This window comes from Aythya fuligula, chromosome 13 (assembly GCF_009819795.1).
Source record: "Aythya fuligula isolate bAytFul2 chromosome 13, bAytFul2.pri, whole genome shotgun sequence".
NCBI classification, from domain to species: Eukaryota; Metazoa; Chordata; class Aves; order Anseriformes; family Anatidae; genus Aythya; species Aythya fuligula.
The window spans coordinates 19,383,526-19,398,113 of NC_045571.1; positions in this window are offsets into that span (position 1 = coordinate 19,383,526).

Genomic DNA, 14,588 nt, shown 5'->3' on the forward strand with positions numbered 1-14,588 from the left:
TAGCTGGATTGCCCTCCAGAGGCAGGGAAAAGTGTAGGCAAAATGAAAGACGCAGCTCATGAAGGTGGCTTATAAATAATTACCATTACAAGCTTTAAATAGCCTCGTGTTTCTCAGAAGGACGAGGCTCAGGGGCAGGGCTGGGCCCTTCCCATCAATGCCAGCACAGGCTGGTGGCCCTGTCGCTGCTGACAGCGGAGCAAGAAATTGTAGTTGGTGCCCGTGCTTGGAAAGGCGTGGGGAAACCTCGCGGCAGGCTGGCTGCTCCTGCACACCGGCCTCAATTCCTGCCCAGCCCGGCTGGAATTTCTCATCCCCCATCCCATCCGTCATGGTTTTGTCCCTGCAAACTTAACGGGAGTCAGATTACTTCTGAATCGATCCCCAATTCATTACCCCTGGTGAACACTGTGCAGAGCAGTGATTTTGTATTTTGTTCCCGGTACCCTGCTAATGGAAATCTTTGCCTACAGGCAGTGTATTTTGGCGGTGGTGGTGGATGAGTCTTCTGCTGCCCATAAAACCCAGAGAAACGCAGAGATATTGCCTGTGTTTTCCCATTTTCTTTCTTTTTATAGTTGTCTGCATCCAATCTATCATAACAGATGTCTTCTCCTACTTCCTTCTACATTTTTTAAAGGTCTGACTGGTGAAACACCTTAAAGAAGGCAACAGGAGCATGACTGTAAACTGGCAATTAGTGGGAAGAAACACTCACTTATGATTTTTTAATAATTTCTATGAAACATTAAGAGTCATATTGCTGAAACCCGCTTATTTGTCTTGCACTGAGAGCTCATCAGAAGCACTTATATCGCTAAATTGACCAGCAAGCCACATTTAGAGAAGTAATTTAAAATGGAAAATATCAAGTGACTTACAAAATGCAGATCCTGGGGCAGAGGCTTTTACATCTGTTAGGTCCTGATCTTCCTGCCACTGTTAAAACCAGCAACTTTAAAGGCAGCAAAGCAGAGCCCTGCAGCTTGCAAGCTTACAGCAGGCAGACCCGGTCAGTCAGAAGTGTTTGTGGTATTTTGAAGGACAAAAATAGGATTTGGCCACCACCAGCCCCTGGAAAACCAAGGGTCAAAAGTGGTCCTCAAGGAACACTCCAATTATTTGATGTAGTTTGGCCTTTCAACCTCTCCTGATTCAATTAAGCCTGTGTCAAATCAGGGTATTGCCACCATCTTAAGAGGGTTTTGATTCTTAATTAAAGGTCTTTGAAACACTTGGAAAAAAGATGTCAAAGAGCAAACCACTGATGAAAGGAGATTACTTAAGGATTAGCCAACACATCCATGTTCTGGAAGACCGGCTGAAGCCTGGGACCCCCTGGGAGAGGAGGAGATTTTCAGAGGCAGGTTTGCTGCTGCTGGACATGGGCACTGGAAACCAGCCAGCAGAGCCCTGCTCCTCACCAGGAGCCTCTGCTGGGAGCAGGACGGCAGGGCTTCACCCACCAAGTCACTTCTGTTCCCTCCCCTGTGGCTTCTGCAGTCTGGACGGGACTTCTAACACCCCGTTGGGGCAATACTGTGGTGTTTCCATTCTTTTACAATCCAGTTGTACAAAACATTCAAGATTTATAAATGTATTCTTATAGATGCTCTATTCTCCACTGGAAAGAAAAAAAGAAAAAAAAAAAAAAACAACCCGCAGTTCACAGTTTAATTGCATTTCCATTTTATTATTTCTCTACTGTTTATAGTATAAATAAGGAAGGCTGGGATTTTGGAACAGACTCCTGAAGATCTCAGTTAAAAAAGCTGTTACTTTATAAGCAATGATTGAAAATTCAGGTCCCCAGCAATGTGGTTATTTTGCTTAGCTGCTATAAATACTTTATGAAAATGTCTACCCTGTCAAAGAGAATATGAGTTTGCTGAGTGTTGAACTGAGCTGCAGGAATGCGTGTTAAAGATTCACAAACCAGACCATAGGCTTCATTCAGGAGAGCCTTTTTCCCGTGATTTTTTCAGCTGGTGGTACGCTTCGAGGACACGAGGATGTTTGTATCGTCCTTTGACTAAAAAGCTGATTTAAGGCAGAGCTTAATGGCCTTATTGAAAGAAACACAACTTTCAAAGCTGGCAATTAAGAACTCAGGGTTTTGGCAAAGGCACCACACCCCCACCACTGAAATCGTCCCCGTTTTGTGCTCGCACTGGGGTCTGCCTGGCTTGCAGGGAGCGAGCCCTGGATGTAGCTCCCAACCCGGGATGCAACACGATGGGGGCTGAGCACAACAGAACGCATCCATACTGTAATTACATCCTGAATTGCATTTGTTTATTAAATACTAAGCTATAGCTATCAGATTTTAACTTGCCTAATTTTTTTCCCTAACAAAGCACGATTTATTTGAATGGGTGCAGCAATCAATTACTCGGGGCAGCGTAGCGCGCTGCAGTCATCTGGGCTCTCCTCTGTCTTACTGCACTTATTTCTTTTCTTTCTGTTTTTTTCCAAGGAAATGTAATCTTCCACATGTATTAGCATAATTTCTTGTGAATGTGACTGTGCTAAAGTCATTGACTAATGCAGTTTGCAAACCAGAATATTTTTCAGGGAGATTACTTCCTTCTGGGGAGCTATGCAAATACAGCCTTATTTTTATTCAAATATCTTATGAATTATCAGTGGGGAATTAGTTTGTGATTGTTCCTCAATCATTACACAAGGCACCTGTACACCGACTGCCTATTAGGAGCAGCTATTTATAACACTTAATGAGTCAACTCCACCAAGGTCAGATAATATAAATGGTGCTGCTGGATTCGCACAGGCACCATTCATTAAGGATTAGCAGCTGCTGTCTAGTAGCAGAAAAACATTGAAGTTGCTGCTTTGCCTTCACTAGTTGCTTTTAGATAAACATCCCTTGGAGTTTTGCTTTGTGATATTTTATGTGTTTGTGCAATACAGATACAGGAGATAGCAAGTAGCGGCTGGGATCTGGTAAGGTCAGGCCTCTGGCTTTCAGGGAGCACCGGGGGCTGAACGGTGATGAAGTGTGAGCCCTCAGCCCTCCGGCTCTGCACAGGCTGGCAGCTGGTGGAAACCCAGGGCCAGCTGCTTCAGGTGGGCTCCTCAGCTGGGTTTGGTGGGTTTGCAGCTCCACGGCACAGCAGGACAGAGCCGGGAGGGTCCGCTGCAGAGTCAGGGGTTTTGAGTCCAATGATTATAGCAGCACAAGACCACATCATCTGCTATATGTATTTCTGTGCCACGAGGTCCTTGCTCAGTGTTCAAATTTGTCACCACAGGCGTGAAGCCAAGCACCAGGCGGCCGTACCCCAGCCAGCGTGGGGCCTCGCGCCCTCAGCGGTGACAGGGACACCAAGAGCTAGCCCTGGGCAGCAGGCCTGGAGGAGCTGGGGGCAGCTCCTCGGGGCCCCTGTCAGCCCCAGTGTCACGTCCTCACCACACTGGTGTCCCCAGGACTTCGTACCAAGCACAGAGGAAGCCACCCATGAGCTGGCTTCATTTCCCAGGCCGCCTGCCAGCCTGCGCCCACCGCCTGCCAGCAAGCTTCAGCAGTAGCAGCGCTTTCGGGAGATGCAAATGCTCCCTCTAGAGCACTCCCGGTCCCCATCCCTCATTTCTTTCATAAAAGTTCAGCAGAGCAAAGCCTCAGCTGTGGGGACAGTCTGGGGTCACTGCTGAGCCTGCATTGAGGCGCAGGAGGAGCAGCAGGCCGGGGAGCAGCCCCGCTCTGTGCAGCCACACTCGGGCACCTCACCTTTCGTCTTTTATCTACACATTAAGGAGAACCATGAGTTTTGGATCATTGTGGTTAAGCAAACGATTCTGTTTTAGAAAAGTTTGGCTGTTTTTTCAACATTTCTCTCCTCGTGGGCATGGCAAAGCCCCACGGTAAGCATCAGCCACTCAGCCTGCCTGGCCTCCAAGTAGGGGAGCCCTGACCCCACGATGATGTGATTGCACGGGACAGCAAGAACAAATCCTCCAGCAACCCCTGGAGCTCAATGGGAACCCAGATAATTATCACCCAGCCTCGTCCTGTCTCCGGGGGCAACTGTGAGGAGCGGGGTAATGCATGGCCTGATGTCGGAGCAGAGCCCGGTGAAGCCACCAGAGGAATTCTCCATCAGTGCCATTCCCATCCCCGTCCCCGCTGCTGTCGGTGCCACGCCGTGAATGGGAATGAGCAGGGGAAAGGTTGGCTCTGTGTTGGGACCCAGAGTGCTAATGAATGTTAACAGCTCGTAAAAGAGCCTGTGCTCCTCCATATTAATAATGCATCCAGCGCAGTAAGGAGTGATTGTGCAATAGAAACAATAATTGCAACGTTTAAGGGAAAAGAAGCAGATGAGCTGATGTGAAAGTTCACTTCGTTTGCACAGCATAATTTTGCTTTTTATCACGGTGTGCGAGATGACTAAATGCTGGATGACAGGGGAAACGAGGAGGTCATCTGTCTTTTGCAAGTATTAGTGCTCTGGGTATTTGGATGTTAACATTTCAACGGCCTTTCTTTGAGAGGGGGCACAAGGCAAGTGCCAGAACAAGCGTGCTATTTCCCTGATCTCTACAGATGTTCCCCAAGCCTGGCCCTTCTCCTTTCATTTGCAGAGCGCATCTGCCTGGCTGGATGGGAAATGATTCATCAGGAGCTGAGAGGTGCTGTGCATCAGTCTTATCCACATGGTTGGTTTTTTCTCTAATTCAGACTTTTTTTTTTTTTTTTTTCCAAATTTTAAGAACAGATTGCTTTTTGTTCCCAACAATGGCTGCTGCTGTGACATCTTGCTGGTTGTGGCCACCACCAGGCCCTCAGCCACAGCTCCTGCTCCGCTGCTGTAGGGGCTGGTGGGCATCTGCAGTATGGCAATGCTGAGTGTCACCTTCCTAGGGCAGGCACATCTGGGAGAATCCCAGAGCAGAGCAGGGAGTGTTTTGGCCATAGGAGCCTCCTCCTTGCCCAGCCTAAACCAAGGGATTTCAGCAGCTACTCCAGCACTGGCTGCGTCTTTTTTTTTCTGAGCAAGCAGAAGGCAGAGGTTGCTCCCTGCTCACTTCATAACTCTCAGCTGGGAAATCCCAGGGACAGGGAGCAGAAATAATTGGATAGAAAATGACAAAGCGGCATTATTACATATTATAGACTTTCTGCTGAATCGATACATGTCAGAATGCGTTTTGTAGCCCGGAGCTATCAGCTACAGAAGTTCTCCACAGCGCTCCTCCAAGTTCAGTGCTTTGGTTTTCCTTTGCACAGGCTGAGCCCACACCCATCATTACCTGGGTATTTTCCAAGCAGAAACCTGGGAAAGCACTGCTGCTTATGCACAGGTCTCCTCTCCTCAGTAAATTTCCACCCCGATTAACGAAAGGCTTTACTTAAAATAGCGTTCTTCCTCCCTGCTCCTCTCCCTCCCTGCTCATCTCCGCACCAGTTTTGCATCTAAGCACTTAATTAACCAGGGAAGCAGAGCTAATAGCTACAAGGGGCAGCACAGCCCACAACATGCTCAGCATAGTGGCCTCATCCTGCCCTTTGTCTGAGTGCTGCAGCAGAGCAGGAAAGTGGGCTCCAGTTACTGCTGGGGCAGGACAGCGGGTGCAGGAAGGCTGCTGCCAGCACCCACGAGCTGATAAACAGCTAGAGCAGGCATCGGGATTGTCTCACAACCCTTCAAATATTTCTTCCCTCTTCTCTGTGTGCTTTTCGTGGCACCAGCCCTCACCAAACTTCTGGGGGTGCAGCTTTCCGACGCAGGCCGTGTTTCTCAGCTGGAGCAGAGCAGCTCTGATTCATCGCTCGCAGCCGCCTCCCGGAGAGGGGTCACGCCTCGGCGAACCTCATTACCAGCAGGTAATGAAATGCTGCAGCCCTGTCAGTGCTACAAGAAATAAACTTTCCTCACTGCCAGCTACTGCACCAAACGTTGCCCTGGCTCCTGCAAGCACAGGTTGCTGGGCTGGACCAGGGGGAGGAGTGCTGGGTGGGTGCTGAGCACCCAACACGTGCTGTTCAGTGGGAACAGGTGACAAATGACCTGACTGCTAATTAGAAGCTGCTTATCTTCTGCCAGAAATTGCTACCAGGTGTTCCAGGCTAGCTAAAAGGAGAGGCTGGGGGTGCTGCCCTCCTCTGGAGAGCTGTTGGGGGGTAAAGGCTGTTCCTGTTCCCAAACCAGGGGATGGAGGGAAACCCTGTTTGGGGCTGGGGCACCAAAGCTGCAGGTAAGGCTAAAAGCTGCCTTTCTGCTCTTGTTAGAGGTCAAATTTGTCTGCAGGCTACAAAACCTCTCTCTGCTCTGCATCATCTGAGTGGTCAGCACCCCACAGCCTGGGCAAGGAAGGTTTTATTTGGGGGTGAGCTCAGCCCTAGGGCTCTGTGGTACAGGCAGAGAGCCCCAGGTGTCCTTGCTGGCAAGCCTTTGGCTAACAGAAGTGATGCTGGGGTTTTCCCATCCCCTCTGTTACCTCAGTAATGACAGCCCTGTGAAGGGGAACTTCATGGTGACTGTGCAAACACTGTTCCCAGCACGTGTGTGTTTAATTTTGCAAATAGAAAAGTAAAACTGAGACTACTGGGCAGAGAAGCCAACTAACTCTTTAGAGAAAGCAAACAGGTCTGCTACTTTCTGGGGTGTTCATTTGTTCATCTTATTTCCCCCTCATCACAAGTAACTATTTCTATGGTGACTGTAGATGTCAGCGCACATTATTTACTTGTAATTTCAGATGCCTTTCTGCAAGCAACAAAATAACTTAATTCTTCATTGTTCTCACTTAAAAAAACTAATCTTTTCCTTCTCTTGAGTCTGGAAACCAGAATTTATTTGCTTTTAAAATTCTGTGCATGTGGGTGTTGTTTTTTGTTTTAGTTTTTCAGTGTCTGTACTCAGTGACTGAGTACCCCCAATATTTACTGAATCACAGATGATGAGGTTGGAAAGGCCAACTTCATTTATTTAGCCTAAATCCCCAGGCAATACACACGATGGGCTGCTCTGTTGCCATTTAAATATTTATGGAGTTATTGGCTGCTTGACCCATTTCGGTCTGTATGAAGCACGTCCTATTTGCTCACTGATCAGGGCTTCTTCCATTTGTTGCAATTTAGAGCCAAATCAAGAGCATGTTAAATTCTGTGTTTTATCATGCTATTTTATTGCTGTATGCAAACTTCTAGTTCCAAATTTTTCTCACCATCTGATATGCTGTTATTCTAACAAGTGGTGCCTTTTTTGAGTTTGAACCCATCCTCTGTGCTTTCTTTGCACTGCCTTGCTTTAACAGCCTTATGGGGAAGCCTGTACGGGAAGATGAAAATTGTAATAATCTGAATTTCTTAGCCTTAATTTTAACTTATTTTTATAGCTTGTCTGTTTGGTTTTGTGTTGCTTCTTTGTGTGTTCCTTCTGTCATGTTTTACCCTGGGCTCAGCAGAGGCAGAAATGTTGTGAGTGGGGAGCAGGAGGGGTTGCTGTGGGTAGCCTGGCTTTACATGTAGCTGCTCCTTAATGCCATGAGCTGCAGATGGGATGCTGTGCTGGGTTTGGGGCTTCCAAACCTGCTTCAGCCTCTGCTGTTCTTGGCCTCCTGCCTATGTGTTTTCTGCTGTGTTGAGACCTAATGCCTAGTGAGTTGTCAGGTCATGCTTTCATTAATCCACTAGGAAAAACCGTCCCTGGCTCTGAACATTTGGGTTATTAAAGCCTTTGGTTCTGCTGGCCAGAAATTGGGCAGGAATACAGAAGCTTTTGTGTCCTCATGGGTTTTTGTTTCATTATGCAAAGGGTTGCAAAATGTGCATCCTGGGTGATAGCTGCTGTGCTGAGACTGGACACCTGTGGGCATCACTCTGCCAGCTGGTTTCTAACCTGTGTGTTACCTGCCTGCCTTTTTATGACATGGGGATGTATGAAGCTGTGAAGTTGAGGCACTGATGCAGATATAACATTCCTGACAAATTAGTGGAGCTTCATTAATTTTAGGGGTTAGGTTAGCTTACGTGGAAGAGCTTGATCCCTGCTTCTCTGAGTCTGAAAATAAGAAAATTGGTAAGTGCACACACCTATGTTCATTACACCACCATTAACTAAAAATAACCACTTTGTAACCTTCCTAATTGGACCTTGTCTGCAAAGAAATGGTAACATATACCTGTAATAAAAGTGCATTGCACTGGGCTGCCACTCAGCTGTGGCATGACTAGAGGAAATGGTTATTTTATCTCTGTTGCAGAAAATGTATGGTAGCCTGTGCCTAATGAATACTAATTCAACCTTTAAAGCTCATTTACCAAATACATACAATTAAAGGACAATGAAAGGCATTACTTACAGAGCACATTCAAGCATTACTGAAATATCCCGTTTGTTTATCACAATAATTGTAAAATGAAATACATCAATTGCAGCATATTTATAAATTCAAGAGCTATTTGGGTCTGCATGCATTCTTCCTAATGTGTAATGAAGGTTATAAAAGGAACAAGCATCTTAATGTCAAATACAAGGAAAACTCCCAAACTGCATGAAATTTGAGAAATAAGGCATTGTGAGTCAGTCATTTATTCATGTTCTTTCCCACCAAAGTACACCAGTGATGATGCAAACAGGATGTGGGTGGATTTGTGGATATTTATGAGCAGGTGCTCTTCAGCTGGATTCAATTTCAAAATAATTGACACCTGGGGGCAGAGTCTGGTGGTGGTGGGCATGGGAGAGGCTTCTGCAAAGTCTCTTTGGATTTACGCTGCCTTCAGGACCAAATTTATCTTCTAGCTCTTGGTTTTTAAAAAGGACTTGAGGAAAGGTGCTGCCTGTATTGCACGTGTACCAGCATCACTCTGGCTTGCTTAGGGTGTGTTACATGGAGAACAGCAACAACCAGGCTCTGCCAGTGTGTTTGGGACCCTCAGTCCATCCTTCCCCCAAGGCTTTGTTGTGGGAAGCTGGAGGCATTGCCACCATGCCATCCTGCCAGATGGGGTCGTGTTCCAGACCTCCCTGCCTGCTGCTGGTTTCAGCTGGGCTGGAAAGGGATGGGACCAATGTAGGAACAAGTGTCCTCAACCCCAAGCCTTGCAGTAAGAGACTTCCAGTTTGCAGGGTTGTGAAGCAGGTGGCAGAGGTGGCTGTGCCCATGTCCAAGGGGAGCTGGTCCTGCTCCTGCGGAGTGATAGGGACCGCTGAACATGGTGGGGTAAACATGAGCATCAAAAGACTAAAAAATGCCATTACATCTAAAGTATGTAGCTGAAACCCAAACCCCCAGAAGACTGATTCCTTACTGCCTTCTTTAAAATTACACTATTTGTTTTCTGTTGAAAAACATCCACAAGGCACTTGGATTTATTCTCGGTGCTTTGGGCTCAAATCCACAGCATCTGTCTCCCCACTAGTTTACATATTCTCTGTTAAAGTTTTGCTCCTGTACCAGGCCAGTCCCCAGCTGAGCTGGATATGAAGTTGATCATCTGCTAGCGAAGCAATTCATCTTCCCCAGGCCAGGGGGAACAAGAAAAGCCAATTCCCATGCTTCTGGAAAAGAATTCCTGGTGGCTGTGTGGAGCTCTCCTGGCATAGCCCACCCACCCATCCCTGTGTCTATTTTCCTGTGTTGCCCTGGGCTGCAGAGTGCTGCAGGCATCATGCTGGCTGCCAGCTCCCTTTTCACCTGTGGTCCCTTCTTGCTTTCTGCCCCAGCAACGGAAGGATATAGAGATTAAATCAGTTTTTCATTTCTATGGAAGTGATCCCTGTGCTTCACCATGGAAAGGTGCCACCTGTCTGTGTTGAGGATCAGCCTGTTGAAATGTGTGCATCGCCCCAAAACCTCTGTGTGGTTATGATGCCGTTAGACTTCGTGATGCCCCATCAACAACAAGTTGGCTCCAGGTATGTAGAGCTGAGGAGGAAATAAGAGGCATTATTATGAGCCCAGAAGAACAAAGCCACAACTTCTGCTGTGAGTACACAGCCCTGATCCCTGCCCACTGGGGCAAAGGGCATAGAGTGGAATTAAATGCAGAGGAGGTCGTTATAGCTCTCCTCATTAGAGCCTGCAAGGGCTCCCTGCCTGCAGCTGGAGGTCTCCCATGCCATGGTGAGGCATGGCTTGGAGACAGATCCTCTTCATGGTTTTCACTTTGCTTTTAGTCTGTTTTTCTTTTTCCCATTTAATCACTTGTTTTGCTTCCGTAAGTTTGAGTTGAGAGAGTTGAGAGCCTCCTTTGGAAAGGAAAGGCTGAAGTACTGCGCACAGGAGTGTCGGTGGGAAATGTTTTGGGGCAGGGTGTTTACAAAATCCAACTGAAGTCATGAGCGGTTTCTTGTCCCCCAAACAGGATTTTTTAGCAAATGCATAGCATATTGGGGAAATTATTTAAAAAATAAAATAAAATAATCCCAAGTTTTACCCCAAACTTTCTGTGAAGTGTCTTTCACTGGATTTGTAACAGCTAGGTAAAGAAATACATTCTGCCCATAAATTTAATTTTAATAAAGATGGTCCCCAAAAGAGCTGAGGCAAGCTAAAGGAGGGGAGCTCAGCTTCTTAGCTGGAGGAGGAGAGCCAAGCCTTCTGCGGACATGGAAATGCCCCATGGAGCTGCAGAGCTGTTGGAATAGCAGCTGGGATGAGCTTTGGCTCTGGGTTCCCCGACAAGCGTGCCCCTGGTGATATTGCATGGCCACGGCCAGCCACCAGGCCACCCCATGGTGCTGGAGCACCCTGTGTGTGTCCCCACTGTGGCACGGAGCGGGGTCATCCCCATGGAGATGCCGCCAGCGTTGTCCCGGGAAGGTATATGCCAGTCGTTAAGTGGCACTGACACTAATGACATAATTAGCTGTGTTAAAAGTCATGTCTGGTAGCATCTACTTTGTTTCCAGGGTGACTAAAGCACCATAAATAATGATGTCCAGCGGTGTTTCCATAGAGCCGCTGTCCCCAGCGGGAGCGGGGCGGGGGGGACCTTGTTCGTGGTCAATGGGCAGAAGACGCAAATGTCAAAAGTTTCCACTCTGCCTCCCAAATCAGCAATGCTGAAATAGCCCAATCTTGCCCTGATAAACAGAGTGTGCTGGTAGGTCTTCATCTGTGGAAACCCAACACAGAGGCTGTGGGGAGGAGTGGGAGCAGCACACGCGGTGCAGGCCTGGCCAGGTGCCTGCGGTGGAGCCAGAGCTCGCAGCAGGGCTCTGCGACCAAGTTCAGCTCTGTGGAAGCATGAATTTGGCCCTGGTTCCAGGCTGCAGTCCTTCTTGGCTGGCTTTCTGCAGATATGTGGCACAAAGATGTGCCAAGAGCTTGTCAGCAGCCTTTTCTCTCCTCAAAAACCTCAGTTCCTGCCTCCTGCCCTGCCCAGAGCTGACTGGGAGGAGGGGGAGACTCCTGTGGAAACCATGGGTTTGTCCTAAAAGGGAAGGTCCCTGGCCTGCGGGTTCAGCAGCGCAGGCCCCTGTTCACTGCCAGCAATGTGGATGTGGCTCCCAGCTCCTTGTACCTCTGTGATGTGCTCCCCCCTGGCCTAGTTTCCATTTTAAATTGCAGTTTTGTCTCAGGAGGCTGGGGATCAGCAGTTCTGGTCCCTGATCGTCCTGTTGTGGTGGATTGCTGCATGTTAAAGACAAGCATGGGTTTGGGAAGGAACCTGTCCGCCAGCAAACAGTGCTCGCACCTGCTAATTCTGCTGTATCTTGGAGGAGCTGGCATTTGCAATTTCAATTATTTTTGTTTTCTGCTGAAGCAGAGGGCTCACTTTGGTTCAGCTGCTTCGCTGCCTTCATTAGCATGGTGTCATTGTTTTTCAGCCTGATGGAGTGCTCGCCTCCCCCTTCAAATTAAGTAACACACCAAGCATGTTTGCACAAGGAGGTGAAAGCAATGGGCTGACAGCACCCTGCTGCAGAGGGATGAGATGGGACAGGCCCAGCCTGCAGGGCTGGCACAGGGCTGAGCTGCTCGTGGGGTCATCAGCGCAGGCCCTAATGAACACCCTGAGGGAGGCTCCTAATGGGAGATGGGGAGAAGGCAGGAGGAGCAGAACATACATTTGTGAATGAAATGAAGTCTTGAAATCTTCTGTTTGTGTTAAATCAGAAGCAAAAGCCCATGTGCATAGGGCTGAGCCTGATCCAAACCTCATCAATAGAGAAGGGAGGATTTCTAATGACTTCCACTGACTTAAAAAACCTGGCTTTTACAGTATCTAAGATGCAACCGTGACTGGAAAAAAAAAAAAAATCCAAGCCTGTATTTGTACGTTCCTCTTATTTTCTTGAGTCTTCTTACATATTTTTATGGAGATCTACAACTTAATTGGAGAAAAGTGATTTGAATGCACCATACTGTAAAATTGTAGTCAAGCACTGCTGGCCCAAGCCACACAAAATCCACGTGTGCCCAGCCTACAGCCCTGCGCCTCTGGCAGTGCTTGCAGCTCCCAGAGGCAGCCCGAGCTCTCCATGTGCCCCCAGGGAGCCCTTGGGCTGTGGGGGACTGCCTGCACCCCCTTCTTCATCTGGCAAGCAGGTGCCTGTGCATGGCAGCTTCACACTCCCACTTTAGCTGGAGCTATGTGGCAGAACTGATGCTTTGGGGCGAGCAAATGCCAGGATACTTCGACAGATACTGGGACATGGCATTCCAGGGGATGTGTTTTTATTTTCCTGGTGCCTTTGCACAAAGCCTAAGCACATCATGAAGGAAGTTAGCTGCACAATTATTAAATAAGAGGTAAATAACGAAATAATAATAATTAAAAGCAGCCACCTGATGGGTATTGGTAGTTGCACAGCAGTAAGGAAGCAGTTAAATTCATCACATCCCTCTGGCCCAGCCATGCCTGTGTCTGTGCTTGGTGCCCGTGTGGGCTTGGCAGAACACAGCACGAGCCCCAGGGCAGGCTCCTTCCCTTTGCTGCATGCACCCAGCTGCCAAAGTGACATTTCATTCATCAGCCTTACTCTATAAGACAAGCTGTTACCCTTCGGTTGTTTAACACAAACACATATTGACTAATATGCAGTTATACAAATCCAAATCACTGCAAAAGCCAAAATACACAGAATATTTGCGCTCTGCTGTTTATCTCTAATGGGAGAGATTGGTGATTTTTTTTTAAATTTCCCAAATGTTGAATTGCACTGTGTGTGATGTGGTTCCCTGTGGCACTGTCACTGTACCACTGCTCATTGTTTTAAGCTGTGATGACATCCCAGCACAAACGGGAACCCAGAAGGGTGGACAAAAGCAGGAAAGAAAAGGAAGTGTGGGAAGCAAACCAAGTGAGATGCAGCCAAAAACTAGTTGACTATTTTTAATCTAAAGATATTAAAAGCAAGTTTTAATAAAGGCAAATCGCTTGGTTTTGAAAACCTGAAGAACAAAACCACTTCTAATTTCATCATGTGTTTGTTTCTATTACAATTTGCTGTAGCTCTATTTTATAGTCCAACTTAATGACCTTGTTAACTCCAAGGTGAGCCAAACTTTTACCTAAAACTCGCTTTTCTCACGCATTTTCTGTGGCTTTTATTCTGTGAGCTCTTTTCCTGTGAAGACTCAGAAGAGATGGGAAGCTTTTCCCATTCCGGGTCAGACGGGCACATTGTTGTACACCCTGATGCTCTCCTGTGTGGTGTCACCGAGAGCCACAACAAACATGTTCAGGCTGCTGCGCTGGGTGGGAAAGCATCTGATGATCTTGTTTCCTATAATAAGAGTTGGGAAATTCATTGATTTATTGACATAATAAATTATTTAATGAAAGGGATAATTGAGGGATAATTCAGAGGTTAGCACTAGATTGGCTCTGTTTGCTGCATGCTGTTGAATCCTGCAACAACTCTTCTGATTGAAAACATGACTAAGTGTTGGGGCTGGAACTTGCAGTTTAATCGACTTCTAAGTGTAATGAGTTACTGGTACTTTAATAGGAGAAGTTCACAGCTCTTTGTACCAGCCTGATGGGGTATATAAACTGTTCGAGGCAGGTAATGAATCCAGACCCGTTACTGGAAAATTTCATTAGCTGGGAACTGCCAGGGATAAGCAGGCAGTATAATAAAAAGAGATGTACTTCAACATCGGGTTTTATCTTTTAGGCAAAACTACAAGCTGCAGCTTCAGCCTATTGTCTGGAAAATGTCCAGAGCCAGTACGACACCAGGGGAAGAAGTGATGGGCATCGATGGAAGGGCACTGCAGCAGCACCCGGTGGACCCAGCTGGCTTGGTGGGCTGTGGTACCACTGTGAGCCATGGAGACTCAAGGTGAGAATATTTACAGAGAAACGAAGCAGAGGATAGGGAAAAAGGACTCATAGCAGAGGGCAGTGTTTGCAAGGGACTGGGGCTGCATCTTGGTTGGGGCTCCTATTCTGTGCAGTTCTCACATATCCAGGATACCAGGAAAATATAGTAAAAAATTACATTTACGTGTCTGGAAGCACACACTTGGCCATAAACATATATGCCTGTGATCTGGATCCAGTTCTCTGGAGGATATATATTTTTTATTTTTTAATCCATAGCTGAGCGAGCGGCCTCCAAGTGTATTTATTACGCTGTTGAATTGCTTTCCATGGTAACTAATTG